Below are 19214 nucleotides of genomic sequence, written 5' to 3' on the forward strand. Positions count from 1 at the left end.
CACAAACGCATGCGTCATTCCTATTTTGCATGCACGCAAAGCTGGATTTTTCCCTCAAAAGACGCACATTGGTAAACTAGGAAATGAACTTCCGCTCCCTGTTCGGATCGGCGCAAAAAGGAGGCGTGTTTCGGCGCAAAAATTTCCTGGTGCTTGCGCCACTGACCAGAAAAAACCTGTTCTAAAGCCAGTGGCGCGTTGCGCATTGTTCATAATATTATTTTAAGTGTGCATGCTTGGCCATAATGTAGCGGGTGCATAACGCGCATACACTTTGATTCCCTCATCAACACAGATGCAGTTTTTATTTTTGCTAATCATACATTATAACAAGGAAATATATTAACACATGAGGGAAATCTGTGGTTTACATGAAGATTAAAAAACCTTATTACCCATTTTTAAGGCTTAAAAATACTCGTACTCGTAGGCTACTAAAGGATCAGACCTGTTTGCCCAATAGTGGCAAGAAACATACGTATATAATGTTTAACCGACGCTGATGTGCGGGGGTTTCTCCCATCCCCATACAACGTCACTTCTCTGTCTTTTAACTGCCCTGACAAGAATGTCGGTCTCATCGGCTGTGAATGCTCCTGGCCCGCGCCTGGTAAACCCGCCGTTATAATAACAATCCGTCATGCAACAAGCGCACCTGTTCTTAAAGGGTATGTTGGATGGCGCTCTGATTGGTTTACTTCACGTTACGCCCAAACCACACCTATGAATAATAAAGCTTCTTCAGACCAACCCCTTTTAGATTTGCACCAGGCGCAAGAGGCATTTATCCCGCCGGGAAAATAGCAACAGCGCCGGGACCCGCCCACAAAGTTACTTGCGCTTTGACACTTGCGTTTCAGATCGTTAAAAGAGGGCCCTTCAACTCAAAATCAAAGCCAAATCATAATTTGCATCGTTTTGTTGCCATTTTGGCATCTGCCAATTAAGAAAATTTTCTCAGCAAATTTTCACTGCCTGGATGTTTAAAACGTAATTTATTTATTTGCAAATCTCATTAGAAAAGTTCTACTGCCAATGTGAAACATTTTAATGGTCCTAAAAATAGGTTTAATTTGTATGGAACAAAATGTGTTTTGTTTTTCTTCTTTTTGGTTTTATCCAACATTACACTTAAAGATTCTATGAAATTATTTGAAAAGCACAGTTTTATTTCCTGTGCTGAGAGGGACATATTGAAGCCAATTGGCTTTACTGCACCACTGCAAATGCTCTTGTGTTTTGGGCATGTAACATGGTATATTTTAATGTTCCATGGACATAAACATTGGATGGATATAACTACAGACATTGATGAGGACAAAACATAACTATTGGAAAGATTTATTTAGACTGGTTATGTGAATAGTAGCAATTAGGAGGTGGGCACCTGGGAAGTAATTTGGAATGCAGTGGAAGGAAGAGGCCAAGACAGATCTTGATAAGAAGAATGTGCATACTGCCTATTACAGAGAACTAGATTTACCGAATGTTCATAAAACAACTGAACATGATATGATCTCTGCGTGCCATTTAACAGAATGACATCCCTGGTTTTTCACTCACTGAGCAGAGACAAAGATAAACTGTGTGCATTTCTCTTCAGGAAAAATGAGGCAGTCAAGGAAAGCCATGCTCTATGTGATGCACTGCCATTGGTTTGAGTACAGATTGGCAGAGCGAAAGCAAACAAGCTTCACTGCACGAGCTGCCTGCCTCACACCGCACCAGATTAAGGAGTTCTCGCTCCAGCAGTCAGGTCCATGTCCACCCAGTGTCATGGAAACTCAATCATAATATTTCAAGAAGCAGGGGCCTCTTTTAAATGAATGACATGTTGAAAGGTTTGGTGGGGAAAGCAAACGCATTTTGCAAAGGTTCCTGCTGAAGATTTCACTTTGACATTTGTAGTGCTCATTTCAGACTTCAGTAGGATAAGCCTGTGGGGGTATGATTCAGATCAAGATTCATGCAAAGCGAAAAATAGAGCAGAATTACAAACCTTCCAAGTAGGTTGTGTCACTCAGGTAAATGAATAACTTAGGTCACTAAAAGCCTTTAACAATCTCAAACCGTGGGTACATGTTCCCCAGGGGGTTCTTCTATAGTTCCAAGAGGAGATTTACCTTGCTTTGTTAAACCCATAAAACCGAAAAATATATAATTTAAAATAGTTGAATCACAATTATTACTTTTTGTAGTTAAGTCATAAAGTAAGCCCTTTCTTAGTCGCTGCATAATATTATTCCACATGTATATAAAATTTAAAATTCCATTTTTCACAATCCAATCAATTGGCGGTGGGTAAAATTATGACCTACAGCTAAGCCCTATTTTTTACCCCTCATGGATTAGCCTTTTTTTTTTCCACTGAAATCAGTCAAATTACTGAAGTAAAATGAGTTACAAATGTCAATTCACATTGGCAACACAACAAAAACTACATAACTTTGTGTGAATATCCAATTCAAAGACACTGACAAGAGGTAAATGTATGCAACTAATTGTTCGATTAATGCTAATGCTAAAATATTTTCTTGTTGCTGGTTTGGTGTTAATTAAGGTGTATTAGAGCCAGAGCTAATGGGGCTTTAGAGGCATACAAGACAACAACAGTTTGGGAAACAACAGTAAGCTCATTCACAAATTCACTTTCAAATTCATTTCACTTTCACGACACATTCACTCTCTTCTCTGATGAAATGTTTGTTTCCAACAAACCTTATCCTGCCCACAGGCCTCTATTTTGAATTACCACTCCATTACCCATAAAGTATCTACTCCCTCTCATCCGACGCTCAGGGAGGGAAGGAAAGTATAGGAAAGCCCGGGCCTGAGGGCGACTGAACACTGCTTTACACCGAAAAGCAGCTCAGTGTCCCAAAACAAAAGGTTGAACAGTACCAGAACAGTCAACGCAAATAAACAAGCTGGATTCGAGGAAGAACGAAGAGCATTAGGAATAGATAAGCCAGCACTGAATTTTGCTCCTGATGCTACATTGTGAATCTAGTAATGAATATACTTTCCCCTTGACGTCAGGGTAAGAAATCAAAATGGACTACTTTTTAAAATCACATTCCTGGTTATACTGCAACAGAGTATATTATTCCAAAAAAAAATCATGCTTCCCAATCATAATGAGGCTCCGGATCACCTGGATCCCATTCTGGTACAGAACGCCATCTTTTTCACATCCCAATTAATTCCATTCCTGTCATGTTATACTTTTCATGGAGTTAATACCGAGTTTCATTTCATGTGTAGACCAAGTTTCCTAAAGACTAGCGTCCCAATTAATTCCAATCCTGTCATCATGTTATACTTTTTATGGAGTTAATACTGAGTTCCATTTCATGTAGACCAAGTCTAGCGTCACAATATTTCCTTTTTTTTCTGGTCAAGCCAAGCAATAAGTTGGTGTTAAAACAAATGTTTTAAGACGGGTAAAGACCAATTTAAAATGTCACTGATTTAAATTTCAATAGCAAAAATTCTAGATTTGGTAAGTCCATTAACCAGTTCATTTCAGTTAATCCTTCAAAAGTTCAATGATTCACAAAACTCAATGATTCACAAAAGTCACTTTGCAGAGTTTTTCCCATTTAAATGTTTAGTAAGAACATATGTAGGTTATTATTGTTGTTTATGATTGGAAAAGTATGGCATACATCACCAGAAAGAAATATGTTGTATCACCAAAATATTAAGATAACAAATTATTATTATTATTATTATTGTAGGTGTATGGATGAATTGTTAACAGTAAGATCAATAAAATGCATTTAGAAAATTCTCATTAAATGCCAACTGTATGAATGGCAACAATGGCTAATGATAGTTCCTCTGATTGAATAAGAAACAAATATTAACTTGTTTTAAATAATTCAGATAAATGGAGATTGCTAAAATGCTGTATGAAAAAAACAGTATGAAAAAAAAAACATGTTTTTAGCCAGGCCCTAATCCATAAAACTTTTTCCAAGTTTGAGACCGTATTGAATGCATTTTGTTAACTTTATTCCCATTACATTAAGCATTTCACAATGGCCTTGTCATTAGCTTTGCACATGCTGAGCTGCAGGCGTCCGGGTGAAGAACTGCAGTTGCCAAGGTTATCGACTGCAGGAGTCAATAATGTTTGATCACAAAAACAGTCATCCACAACTGAGCCGCCTCAATCCAGCAATCCGCACAGACAATGATGAATGGAAACCAATTTTCTTTCACACACTAACAAATAAAAACCACTCTAAATTAATGATTAACCACATTCTCATTCAAAATTGACATATGAATCTTAAACCCTATGATGTGGTTACACCTCGAGTTTCTCTAAAGGCTTTCGCTCTAGATATTCTGAGGCAACTACAAGAGAAATAACACTAATCCCAAAGCAAGCAAGATCTTTAGGCAAATGAGTGTGTTGTATAGAGACAATCGAACAAATGCTACAGTTAATCGGACACAATGACCACCTTGTGTTCACAATTACTACGCGACCAGACCTTTTTTTCTGTCAGCCACCAACTTGATGTCTTTACTTCATTAAGAAGGGTGCATGAAGACTCCCATTTAAAGTCTTGATTCTCATAAATTGGGGATTACGGCAGATGCACGTCGTTAAAAATAAGGCTTAATAAAAGGTTTTTACTTGATGGTGAGTTTGATGTTGTGAGCGGTGGTTTATCATATACAGGTGTGGCTTTCTCACACTCTGAGTCCTGACAGAAGAACTTCTTAGACTAGTGAAGTTAAAAAGACAATTAAAAACAGTGTTAAAACTTCAAAGAAATTAATTAAGACCTGATACAGCACCTTCATACATTTAACTTAAAATCTTTATATGGCCATTTAATAGGATAAACACAACATGTACCCATACATTTGAAAAGTCTTGGCTTAATCGATAAGTGTATGGGTGTTAATGCGAAGTAAATTACATTATAATCCAGAGATCTTTCAGACTGCTCTGAGGTCCGCAGCTGAATCCCATCATGTTATTTCAAGTGTCAGATCAGTGCCAAGAAATCTGAAACCTACTTCATGATCTCCTGAGCTGTGCTGTTTCAGAATACAAGATGAGAGCAAGACATGATACATCAGTTTGTCTGCGTTATATCTTGTCTTTTTAATTAGATTGAACTCTAAGTTTTACATAAACCTCTCACACGTTTATTATTTTTATGAAACGCATTTTCATTCCGTGTAACAAGAAAAAACACTGAAAATTTAGAGTGGGCTCCCAAATCTTTTAACCAATGTATTTTGATGACTTTTCAGTCATTTGTGATTAATGCACTGTAAAGGAATATTTTTGCGATTTATCACAACTTTTTTCTTTTGTCAAATCAACTTAGATGTTATCAAATGTGGTTAATATAAAAAGAATATTTTGAGCTTCTGTTGATTAAACCAATCTCCTTTATATTAACTCAAATGTTATAATTCAATGAACTCAAAATTGTAAGGCAAACAGGTTACTCACTTTAAGTTAAACCGAAAATTGTTATTGTTTTACAGTATGAATGATTATTGGCATTAGACATTTTTAATTATTATTATTTAGATGACACTCTTCTAGACGACATGTATTCACTATAGAAATAATAAATCACAAATGAAGAAATTCCAGTTGTGTTCCATGACTTGAAGACAGAAAATGAAAATTGTGTCCAGAAACAAGAGTTTGTTTTAATTTAATTCGCTACAACTATGAAACTACAAAGCTAACTGGACGATATACGTTTTCAACAGGACAGTGAAGAAGAAAGCAGGAAACAAACCTGAGAGAGAGTTTCTTTAGTCAGTCTTGCAGGAGTGAGTCTCTGGATCGGTTACTCTGAATCATTGTTCAGGATAGAGCGCTCGCGCTGCTTTTACTCTGTGGCGCGTGAAACGCTCCGATAAAAGACACACGAAAAACATTGTATCCAGACGCTCAGCGGCTCACATACTCACGTCAAACAAACTCAGATGTTCTTTCCATTAGGGGATCAGCCAGTTAGCAACCTAGCGAGAGACATAAACAGTGGTGAAGCCTCTAATTCTCAGTCTCTAATATGAATCACTCGCCCTCACAAGACTTCTGAAGCAGGACTGTTTTTCTTTTCCCGGTCTTCGGAGAGCTAGAGTTTGATCGAGTGGGGTCTCCACACACACTGCTGCTGATCTCCAGCACTAACAACGATCCACAGCGACCGACTCTTTCCAACATCAAACCGTCAGTATTTACGACGTCCTTCGTCGCTTTACGTTATTGGTTTGAGGGCGTTGCCATGGCGCCCGCTCCCGCCTCCCCTTGCTGTCCTCGTTTCCCGTGATAGGTGAATTGCTTTGCTCTAGTAGCCTAGTAGGCTATAAATAAATGATCAAAATAAATTGATATTAGGCTATACCTATTTAATTATGGAGAAGATTAATTAATTTAGAAAGAAAGAAAGAAAGAAAGAAAGAAAGAAAGAAAGAAAGAAAGAAAGAAAGAAAGAAAGAAAGAAAGAAAGAAAGAAAGAAAGAAAGAAAGAATCATATGGATGCGTTTGAGGATGACATTAAAGTCACCATGGAATAATGTTTTCTTTTTTATGGAACATTGCAGTATGTATTATAAATGATTTATCCGTGCACATTCATTATTTGTTTATTCACGTGGAATCATATTTAATCAAAATAACTTCGACATCTCTTCTCTAATGACGTGTTTACTGTCGTTAGGGCGGGAAACCTGTCACTCACATGATGTCACTCAAACAAGCACCATCCAATCAATTCCCAGTGGACAAAACCTAGACCCTACATTTTCTAATTGTTCGAGAAGCAGTTTCATTTATATCGGCTAATAGTGAAGAAAAGACGATCGCCACTTCCGTTTTATGCTTTAATGAAATAAAAGAGGCTTCGTGTGTCATTGGGGTGATCTCTGGCTTCCATGTGTTGGGGGATTGGGAAGAAACGAGAGCTTCTTTTGGCAAATAGCCCAACCGAGTGTCACTTTTGAGCCGTGCCTGAAATCCATTTTCTCGCAAATGATGTCTGTAAAAGCTTGTGGCCAAATTCCTTAAGGACGACTGTGGGCCAAAGCCTGCACATAGGCTGATCTGGACTCATTCCCAAAAACACACAATCATCTGCTGAAACAGAGGAAAATGAGAAGAACCAGCTCTGAATTATTAATGATTTTACAAGCAAAAAGCTTATTTTGTCCCTGTATTACTCCGTTAAACCCACTTGATCTTAAAAACATATTTAGACAAATATTATGGCTTGAAATTACACACTAGAATAACAGGAACATATAATGTTTATACTCCAATATATATATAGGCCTATATAATACACAATTATAATAGGCTAATACCTTTGGAATGGAAGTAGTGAGAACATGCTTGTATACAGATGTTTAAACTGTGATGAAAGAAGTGCTTGATCGACAAGGACATAATTAATGCAACAAGGTTTTAAAATGCCAACCAAAAGAAATCCTTCTACAATAGAGATGAGGAAAATGTTTGAATGTGCTTCCACCTAGTGGCACATGAATAAAAATGATTTTTTCCTGACATTTTTGTTGTAGGCGTATATTGTTTTAAAAATGTGCACACTAAATATTTGACACATTATATCAATGGAACTAATGATTCAGGTGTTTCCCTTTTAAACTGCACATTTTATGGAAACATGAGAGGTCTGTATTGAAAATGCATTATTTGACTTGCAGGCATTTTTCCTGTGTCGCTTATTAACTTTTGCTCATTTATAATTCGGAGAGGTGTGTTAGTATCAAGACCCTGGTAATATCAAATAGCCTACAATGCAAAAATGTTCACTTCAGATACGTAATTGATTGCATGTCAATTGCGATCAAATGAAAATGTATTAGAGTAAATGTATATTAAAAGAACTTAGCTGAAGTTTAGAGTGCTTTTTTTAATATCATTTACTCAGACTTATATATTGTTCCAAACTTGTATGAATTTTTAACCAAACAGTTGATGGGCCCCATTGACTTCCATTCTATTTTTGCTGTTTATCAACTTTTTGGTTGCCTTTTTAGTTAAATTCTTCAAAATATCTTATTTTGTGATCAGCAGACGAAAGAAATTCAAACAGGTTTGGAACAACATGAGGGTGAGTAAATGATGACTGATTTTCCATTTTTGGAAAAATCCATCTTTATTTTATTTCATACTTCTATTGTCTATGAAATATACTCAAATATAATTAATAAAAATATATACTTCAATTTAATTTCTATTTTATTGTCCTGTATTTAAATATACTTAGGCCTATATCATTACACGTCTAGATTGCATTCATGTACAATTATAAGTACTTTACATGTGCTTTAGTTTGTTAGTCCACACATCAAAGGTGTAATTATTTTAATTATGACACAAGTTTTTTTACACCATGATATAAAATGTACTTTAAAGTAAAACATTTAATTTTATATTATTACAAAGTCCATTTGTACTTAAGTGTGTTAAAACTGATTAAAAATGTACTCTCTAGGTGGTCTTTTATGATTGTATAGCTACTTTAAAAATTTGAAGAACACTACAAGTGAACATTCAAAACAGTCAAGTGTTGACACTATTGTTCCCTTGGTAACCAAGTACACTCACTAAAAAAAAATTGTTGGCAGTGACACTAATCCAGAAATTATCTATGAATCAAAATAATATGACGTTTATGTTTAGGTCATTCACGGATTGTGTTGCTATAACACACACGAACATGAAGATGAAGGTAATAAGGCAGTCTTTTATAAATCCACAGGCAAATCCACATAAAGAGAATAGCTTATCACACATCCAAACATTGGCAAGACCCGACACTGATGAAGAGAAAGAAGGGAACTTAAATGGCAAACAAGAATTATTAGACACACACACACCTGAACTGAGTGACGGATGACAACAAACAAGGCAGGGGAAACAGTGAGAACCAAAACAAACACTCTGTTCACAATAGTTTTACAATTATTTATGATGTTTTTTATGATTTAAGATGAAAAGTCTTTTTCTAGAACAAGGGTAATAAAATAAAATGCAAGTCATTTGAAAATAAATAAATATGAAAGCATGGTGAAAACCTTAAAATCTTTAAGGGAACTTCATATAACCAAAAGAAAAAAAAAGTTGAAACCTGTTAGCTTTAATAAAAATCAACCACTGGGGCATATAAGTCATATAAGATTATAAGGCACATTTTCTTCTTTCCTATCATCCAGAAATTCCACATCATCTGCATTTTTCTTTTAATAAAAATGCAAATGTTTCGGAATCAAGCAGTTTCACGGTCATGATGTAAACTCACTGAAGGTGCATTGCTGGCTTCCCTTCCGCTGGCCTCTCTTAACAAGGGCTGAGTGTTCAGGTCAGCTGCTTCAAAGCGCTCTCAAAGACGCCACCAATTACTCTGAACGAATGCATAGCCCCAGTGAGCACGCTTCATTTAAGCTTTTATTGCGGGAGACTGCGGAACAATGAACTTGGCTTATTCTAAACGACAGCGTTAAAATCTTCATTAATCGTCTGCTTTTCTCTCACCTCTTATTTTCTGATGGGGGGATGTGGGGACTAGGTGTTTCCTGGCTGCTCAAATCCTGAAGTCATTAGGCCTATATATGAAGACATGAGAGAGATTTGAATGCACCACCACTGGATGCAGGGGACAAGGAAAATATTACAGCCATATTCTGTTCAGAAGTTATGAATAATCGTCAATGCTGCTCACTTTTTTTGAGAACCCTTGTGAAAAATATGTACACACTATCATATACCTTTAAAATTAATACTTATTATGGAAATAATGTGCTTTAAAAGAATATTTACAGAATGTACTGTTTTCATGCACTTAAATTAATCACAACATCATATCAATGTTTTGTGTTGTATTTATTGCAATTAGTTGATCTTACAGTGCAGTTTTACCTAGTAGGAAAAGAGGCCAAAAAAAACAAAAAACACACAGTGGCTCAACACCATCAAGAGTCACACTAGATTGCAGAAGATCGGAAAGCATGGCAAGAGGCAGATACGACCGAATGGATATCATCGTCATCATCATCATCATCATCATGATCATCAAATAGGACTTAAGTACATCTTTAAGTAATTTTTTATATAGTCTTAATAATGAAATATGGTTAATGTGTTATTCCAATACTGACAAGTATTTATGGAAAATTAAAAATAAACTTTAATCTAATTTCTATAAATACGTGTATGCCATGTATTTAAATAATTAACACATGCATCCATCCATCATAAAAGTAATCCAGTAATCCATAGTCTCCAGGGGGTTAATAAATTCCTTCTGAAGCGAAGCAATGCATTTGTGTTAGAAAAAAAAAATATATATATATATATATATATTATTCATTTCTGGGTGAACTATCCCTTTAAGTATATCATTCAATATTCATCAATGACAAAATCTGTAAACTGTACAACTTTTTTCCCCAAAAAAATATCTCTTACCAGCATAGACTGTAAAAAAATATGGACAAAGCGTCTGTGACGTCACCCATAGACTCTCTGAGGAACGGGTTTGAGGCATTAAAAGAAATGGACAGAGCGATCTCATTGGAACTCCATTGAGACGATTGAAGCCCGTTTTGGGCGATTTTTTAGCACTTCCGTCCCTGACGCGCAGACTCAAACAGAGCTTGACTACGTAGATGTGACGTGAGTGACCCGTCTGTCTTCTAGTGCTGTGGCAGGAGAAATCTGAATCATTCCCTTCCGAAACATGCAGAGGCGGAGAGTGTGAATAGGAGCTGTCCATGAGAGGAGAAGAAGCCAATTCTGCTAGGTATTCTGATTAATTATTTTGTCATTTTGCCTCCATGTTTCCCCGATTTCGCGCAAGCTTCTCCTCCTGTCCATATGGTAATCTCTCTGCTGTGCGACAGACAGTCGCGTGGGTATGACGCAATCGTTAGCCTACTTTCACTAAAACTGCTTCTACGGGGCCATAACATAAGCTACAAGGTAATGGAGCATTTTATACATTGTCGTGTTTCTTTAGAAATAAATAAAGGACAAATGGGGTCTTCAAACGCCTCAGATGTAAAGTTATTCGCTGTCAAAGTGACGCCAAAATTAATGGGAGTCAATGGGAATGCTAACGCAAGTGAAGTTCTGCTACAAGATGTCAGCTCCCGCGAGGCTTCAACTTCCGGTCGATTGATTACCCCCTTGGTTTGAGACTGTTTATGGGGGGTATGGACGGCGCCATACTGGAAAATCTTGGGAAATACAAAATACAAAAGTTTCGGAAAAGGATACAGAGGTGGTATGATGTGTTGTGTCAGATCTTGGCCAAGAGGTCAAATTCACTCGGCGCAGCCCGTTATCAGCTGTCAATCAATGATGATGATCTATTATCTAAACTAACGAGTTAGAAAAAAATGTACCCCCCTCACAGTTGTCAGGCACGCAGAACATATTGAAGATTACAATAAAAGTCCATGGGACCAAGCTGTAAACATATGAATTTATGCTGTGAAAACAGATGTTTTAACATGACATCTATGGATATTTGTTCCCTTTTGAGACCGGCCTCTAGCGGATTTGAGATGTATTGCAGTTTTGCGCACAGATTGGAATGTTGCTGCTTGGTTTGGACCAACATATATAACACAATTTTATTTTTTTGGTCAACTGTTCTTTTAGGAATGATTGTGTTTGTTGTTTATTGGTCTTTTAAATGATTTGTGTTGGGCTCTGTCCCACATGGATCATAGTAATTGTGAAATGTAATTTATGCTCAATTGAATAACGTTTTGCTTGCTAATATTACCCATTTACGCATCTGGCAGCTGTTGTCTGTTCCGGTGGCTGACTGCACACAGCCCTGAAGGAAATGGGATTCTGCATGTCCAGATTAGCATTTCTTCCCACAGGGCAATCCTTACCCCTAATCAGACGACCCACTCACGCCTGCCTTGCCAGTTTCATTTAACCACACCAAATTAATAGTATAACAATTTCTAGCAAAGTGTGATGATTTTTTTTTTCATGGCAGTTTTCCACACACCCAAAGACACAATGTTAACTGTAAAGCAAATAAATGTTCATATTTCATGCAGTAGACAGTGGGGTCAATGAAAAGTATTCATTTAAAAAGAAAGAAATTCATTTAAACCTGTTTAAAGATCTTGAACATTATAAAACTCTTCCCCAGCAGTTTCTCAGTTCCTGATGTTTTCATTCAATAAAATGTCTCAACTTGTCTCAACTCTCTTTGACTACAACATTAAATATTAAGGCATTCAGATTCATGCTTTTTATTTGCTCAATGCAACTTTTCACACAACTTGTTTGGGTTGTCAACGTTAACGCATTAGCACATGCGATTAATTCAAATACAAAAAATGTGTTATAATAAATAATTTAATGCAAATAAATTACTGAGGCACTTTAAATTGCATCATTAACGTAATCTCCGTCATGCAGTTAGATGATCTTCACACTGAGCATTCACAATGGTGCAAGCACTTGAAACCCTGTGGCGGAAATTTCCATTCTGACCCGTTAACCCATTTCGCTTCTGTGTTTGCAAAGATTTTAAGCCGCTAAACTCTTGTGAAGTTTTCAGTCCAATGATCCAGTAAGCAAACTCATTCAACATTCAGTCAAAAGCAGTGCTAATGTAAAGAAAACCAGAGATCAATACATCAATACACAAGCTCAAAATAAACTGAACGTCAAACATCCCACCGTGGTATGGCCAGATGATATGCAAACTAAATGTTTTGGTGAGAATCTGATGGTTTACTTTGCTGGATATTGCAAATAATGATAAAAATGAACATGTTAACACTTTAACCATCAAGCCCCCGCCGGCGCTCTGAAGCGTTTTTTTTTTTTTATTTAGTTCAAAGTTACTATCAGATTTAATGTTATACCTTGACAAACTATACATCACTAAAAAGATATAAGACTCAGGTTTCAGTATTTGACCACTATTGTATTGTGAGAAACGTATAGTGACAGTTATGTCTTAATTTGTTTCAGGAGTTATGAAATGAAGAAAATTAGTCGATACCTTTAATATGAATTATGAGCGTCAGCTGGTGCATTCAGAAAAAAAAACTCCGTCCTGTTTTCATGACAGCGATTCACAAAACAACTTCCCTCGGGGATTTAGCTCAAAAATGTGTAGACTTGGAGAAAATATTGATTGATTCTCATAGATTCACATCATATTTCTATAGACAGGAATACTATTTATTGAATTTATACTAAAATGCGTCGATATAATCATTATGAGCGCTTCTTCCTGAGATGTGCTGTATTTTCAATTCATACCAAAAGCATGAGGGCGCTGTCTGCACAGTTTATTCCATATATGGCACATGAAGAACAAAACATAACTGTCATGTGACAGTCCAGGACCAGGAACTGCTGTCATGAACTGCCTGACGAACTAACAGAATCGCTGTAACATGCAAATAACTACGTTTTGAAGACAATAAACATGATTGCAATTATATTTGAGTTACCTTTGTTCTTCGAGCCATGCCAGGTATTTTCATAATAATAGATTATATTTATAATGTAATGCTAATAGATTTTTTCATTGTGCACAATACAATAAATAATATATTTTCGGTCAGATTTTTTATCTGAAGCCAAATTAGATCACAGAAGATTATATAAAACACTCGACTTACGTTATAAAGTAAGTTTGGAGCAAAACATGGTTTTAATCTCATAAATTGCCGTGTATTGATGATGTGCTAAGCTAACATGCTAATATTAGCTCGCTAAGGTGCACCTGTCATCACTAGTCTAGAAGTTATTCTTTTATGATTTTTTCCCAAATAGGAATGCTTACTAAAATGTTTCAGTGCATTCGATTCAGTCACAAAGGTGGAGCTAGCACTTTGATAAAAGAAATTAGGGTTTGAAACCCTATGAACAGCTTGTGAATAGCAGTCGTTAGTAGCTATAATGCAGACAATAAAAATGCATATGTTGAGCCATAACCAGTCTGTAAAGGTGTGAATGTGTGCATGGGGAGACTGAGACTGAATGAGGCTCGTTTGCACCATAAAACAATAAAGACAATAGACTGAATAGATGACTTAGAAGATGACTAAACATCAGTTTGCATTTTAGAGTCTAATCAAAATAAAGTAATTTGACATGATCTTGGGTGCATTGTATTAATTCTGCTGGCATTTTGCCCTCAATGTGACGTCTGACCCTGCTTCAAGATAAACATAAATCATGACTAAACGTCGTTTTCTATGTGTTTTTCATCCTTGCAAAGAGCGACACATTTGGCATTAAAGCACTGATTTAAAAGAAACGTGGCAAGCAAGATATGTGCATTTATGCACGTTATTCAAAACAAGCCTATGCTCGTTAATTATCATTTGAATCTCTTGACAGCCTTAAGCTTCATTTGAAAACATCATTTTGTAAGAGCCATGCTTTGAGCACTATTCTCTGTAACGGAACTAAGTCAAGCAGACAAAAATGTTAAACAAGCCATGCTTCCTACTTTTAGAGGTGGTCAATGAAGTTTGAGGTTGTGTTGGTCGTGTTCCATGTCCCTTGCCAGTTCTTATGCGTACACAGCAAATCTTCTTTGATGATTATGGTCAATTTGAAGTGTTTCTCGAAATATCCAAAAAGAAACGATGCGGGGAGGTTTTTTTTTTTTTTTAAACATTATTATTATTTTGTATTTAGAGCGCTCACTGATTTTTTCATTTTTTTTTTTTTTTCTGTGCTTGTGCAGCGTAAATTACACACTAACGTTTAACACTAAAGGCTGGGGGTTTGTAGGCTACCAATAACCTCTAACTGTAGGTTGCTTGCATTAGCAATCAGCACTAAAAATTAATTAGGCTATAGGGTATTTCATTATTTGTGTTTAAAATCTAGTTTGTTTCATACAAAAAATAGGCTTATATTACCTAAAAAGTATACAAAAGAGTACAGACAGTTGGGTAATAAAGAGTGTGAGTCTTCATTTACAACTTTCACTAGATGGCGCTAGTAATCTACACTATTCTGCTCCAGTTTAAGCTGTGCGCCTGATCATTGAAATGAAAGTGTGTATCTTCTATTGTTTATTTGTGAGAAATATAGCATATGATAATGCAGTGGTGTTGGAAATATGTCAAATTAGCATAATTGGTCACTTTAATATTTCATTTAGGCAGACTTTCCCTGCGTTCCAAACCGCATACTCATTGAGTAGGTACTTAATTTCAATAAGTACTTACTCATCGAGCGCTAAAAGAGTAGGTACTTTATAGCCAAATCTCGTTGAGTATGAATGCGAACCGGACATCTGCCATGTTGACGTTATCATGTGACCTACTACGCGTTATCACAAGCGCAACACCTTCATGCAATTAAAAAAAATATGAACGATACGTTTAATTAATCTACCTATAAATATCTTGATATTGATGAAACTTGCTCATTTTGTTGTGGTATTTGTTGAAGAAACAGCTGCCTATTTATTTTGTGAATACATTTAGGGTTGATTTAAGTTGTTATATTTTAAACCCTACTGACCAACAGTGTTATTCTAACGATACTTTTTTTTTATTAAGAAACCCCAAAATCATCATCTCTTGATTATGTTGTTAATTTCTTTATTTTATACCCAAAAAGTTTCTCCTTTAAGTTTTCCTCTTTTTCTTCATGAATTTACCTCGTTTCATCCCTCAGATATAACAACAACTTTTTTTATGTATTATGAAGAACTATAATGAAGATATTTAGCCTTTTTTATTGTTCTTATTTCCTGTGTATAAATATAATTTTATGTCATATTATGATGTACACAAACCAATGATCTTTATATTTTCTGTTTTGTCACTATGATTGTTACATAAACTATAGTATCTTTCCATGATCTTGCATATTAATAAGTTTAAATTATATGAGCGACAGGTGCTCTAACACTTCATAACATCAGTAACTTGACAGCACAACCTAGAACAGCGTTTGTAATGTCTGCACAAAGGAGACGGGCAGCTGCTTGAAGATCTCTTTTGGAGAAAACTGTTGATTTTATACTCCAAAAATGTAAGTATCACTGCTTAAAAATTAATATTACCTCAGAATGAATTTCATTGTTAGCCCACCCCAAAACTTAAACAAAATAATAATATTAAATGCTGACCAATACTTATATAACTTTTTATATACTAAAAATATAATTTAATAAAACAAGCAAAATGTCATTTGTTTTGTAATATGACAGTAATGCATGAATTCATTTATATTGCTAAATGCAGTGAAACATCTCAATTGTCAGTCAATCGATGAATTAATGCATAAATTAATTACATTTTATATACTGACAACAATAAGAAACATGAATAAATGAGTAAAAGAACAAATAAAAGTAAATAAAAGTAACCATCACAATAAACAAATGCATATACAAGTCAACACATGAAACAGCTTTATTCAAACTACAAGCATGTATTTACAGGCACTGAACCCCAAACCCTACTGCCGACTCAACACAGCGGTTCCCATTCTTTGATGACAGCATTCAGCATCATGAGCCTCTCTCCACTGGATAAACACACGCGTGTTCTCCTGTCCCTGTAACATACAGACAAGATTCACATTACGAGCTCAACACTGCATTTACATGTTGAGGTTGATGTGTTAACTCACTTTTAATCCAACTTAAATGTTCCTCAATATATCAACACCAATAAGGGACAAATTAAATATATATCATGTTTAGTTACTTTATATATGTTTTTATTCACAGCACATAATTTGTCTAATGTAAGCAGTGTTGACAACAGTGAATTATCCTACATAATAGCACACACATGTATTTTTCATGTTTGGATGTGCTCATCTGCAATACTTATACAATATTTTCCTTCCTGATGTAAATAGACATTTTAAATAAGCGTTTTTAAGATGTATGGTTATGTAAATACACGTTGGAAACGTAACTTTACGGTTACTGGAGCTCCCCTGTTATCAATACATAATAAAACATGTGTTTACAGCAAAATGACAACTATACTATACTGTCTAACTCCTTTAGACGTTCAACAGTTAAAACGTTTACTCTATAGTAGTTTAACACATACGATTTAAACCGTATTTACTCACATTTGAAAACCCCCGCGTCGCTTATCTCCGCGATGTTGATATTGACGTATCCTCTCTTCTTCTTCTTCTTCTTCTGTGATTTTTATTGGCAGTTTGCAAGCTATGTGCATTGACGTATCCTCTCGCGTGGCCTCCTGGGATAGATGAGTATCATGAGTAGCCGTGGAAAAGCACTCAAAAATCTGGGCGGAAGCAGTAAGCCATCCGGGAACTTCTCGCCTACTCTTTTTATGAAAACTGATGTTTGGAACGTACTGCTTCCTTCACGTACTGTTTTCGCCTACTATATAGTAGGAAAGTAGGCATATTGGAACGCACTTAAGTCCGAATCTCGCGACAATTGCTACGTCACCCAGGTAATTCTCGCCTACTCTTTTGGATTCATCCATACTTTTTTGCTCGCCTACTCTTTTTCCCATACTAAATAGTAGGGAAGTATGCGGTTTGGAACGCAGCCATCGACTTTTGGTCTATAGACCATTTCACAAGATGTAAACAACACTGGCCCAGAAGCACTTCCTGTTACAGTTTTTTAACACTACATAAAAGCTGGGATAAAATACAACCAACAGAACATTTAAAACTGAATCAAAAAGTTAAACAAACATCTTTAAGATGTTTTCTTTACATGTGAAATAAAGAAAACAGTTACAAACCGAAACAGGAAGTGCTTCTGGACCAGTGTTGACATCTTGTGAAATGGTCTATAGTGCAAATCAGGGAATTCTTCATCATCACATCAGATCTATATCATAAGCATTCTTCTCTCATTGGCTAGCAGAAAGTTCTATGTTATTCAGGGATGACATTAATTATTAAAGGAATAATAAGTCATTATTATTAATATTATTATTTTGAGTATATATGTATTACTATTAGAGTATAATAGGACTACTATATACAAATAAAGGGAATTTATGATCTACCTGACATTGTTTTTATACAAGAAAAAAACACTTGTGTTAAGAACTGTTCACTGAAAGGTTCTTTTGGGAACCCCAAATCCCTTTTGGAACTATTATTTTTAACAGTGCTGTAGTTGCCCTGCAGGACTTCTATCTTGAGAAGAATATGCTGGATGAAACATTTGCTCGTATCAGCTCTAGTTTAGCATAAGCTCATGAATAAGTGCTGGCTAAAGACTGCAAATGACTCGTTCTCTAGAACTCTTTCTGCTGCATGTCCAGAGGGACAAGCTTGGTAATTGGACTCTTACCAATGAAGAAAAGCAGTTAAGAGACTGAAAGCTTCAACAAAAGACTGCATACAGCTGATGATATAGAAAATGAAAGAGCTGAGACAAGGGACTAAGACAAGTTATCCTCTTTCTCATATCCATTCTGGTCATATAAATAGCCTTGACTTGCAGCAATGCCTCATGGTGGGGCTGACACAGAAATGAACTTTTCTCCATTAAGAGGGTCATATTTTAACTGATTTCCAAAGGCATTTTTTTTACCTCCTTTTTAGCTTATTACATTTAACCAGTTTTTATTTAAACATAAGAAATGTAATGTTTTACGTCAAATTGTTACATTAAATCCAATTTAATTGGAATAATAAGTAATATAGTAATACTATTTATTCTAAAATTTCAATTAAGAATTTGTAATGCTGTGTTACCAATCCAATTAAACCATTAATGTCTTTATATAGCATGTTGAAAGTATGCTCATTCCTCTCAAGGTGGACATTGTCTGGCATGACTTTCATCACGGTCAGTCACTGCGCCAGTTCCTGCATCAACCCTGGCTCTGAACTACCCTGCATTGAATACTTTGGCCTGGTAGTTTACCAGTACCAGTACCAGCTCAACTCGACTCAACTCGCCTCGACTCGGCTTACTTTTCGCTCCGTTTTCCATTGCAGACAGTACTGCCACAAATAGTACCTGGTCGTCATAGCGACGCCTTACGTTCCGCGTTGCCCTATCAAGTTCTCGCTGGATTCTCTCTTCGGCAACCAAACAAAGGAAAGTCTGCACATCCTCGTTTGACCACGGCGTATTCTTCCGAGTTGCCATAATAATAATAATAGTAGCAAGTTTAGTAACTATCTGTGGCCAAACTATTTAAAAATGGCGGGGATATTCTG

General features: G+C 35.9%; 1 protein-coding gene and 1 long non-coding RNA gene across 3 annotated transcripts in view; both read right to left on the reverse strand.

Moving 5' to 3' along the window:
- The window catches only part of dipk2ab (divergent protein kinase domain 2Ab), a 49142-nt gene extending 42932 nt beyond the window's left edge, over positions 1 to 6210 (reverse strand). Inside the window, exon 1 of one of the 2 annotated variants that reach the window (XM_039666509.2) lies at positions 5784 to 6210. The gene's annotated coding sequence lies outside the window, so the exon portion shown is untranslated. The remainder of the gene's footprint in view (positions 1 to 5783) is intronic. The other variant, XM_039666510.2, reaches the window with a different exon arrangement.
- A 10216-nt stretch (positions 6211 to 16426) lies between these two features.
- Positions 16427 to 17969, reverse strand: LOC148969513 (uncharacterized). Its single transcript, XR_016149326.1, has 2 exons — positions 17121 to 17969; positions 16427 to 16589 (listed from the first exon to the last, which is right to left on the reverse strand). It is a non-coding gene; the product is annotated as an uncharacterized LOC148969513 (long non-coding RNA).
- Between the last annotated feature and the right edge of the window lie 1245 nt (positions 17970 to 19214).

The sequence above is a fragment of the Pimephales promelas genome, chromosome 22 (assembly GCF_988280905.1).
Source record: "Pimephales promelas chromosome 22, fPimPro1.hap1.1, whole genome shotgun sequence".
Taxonomy (NCBI): domain Eukaryota; kingdom Metazoa; phylum Chordata; class Actinopteri; order Cypriniformes; family Leuciscidae; genus Pimephales; species Pimephales promelas.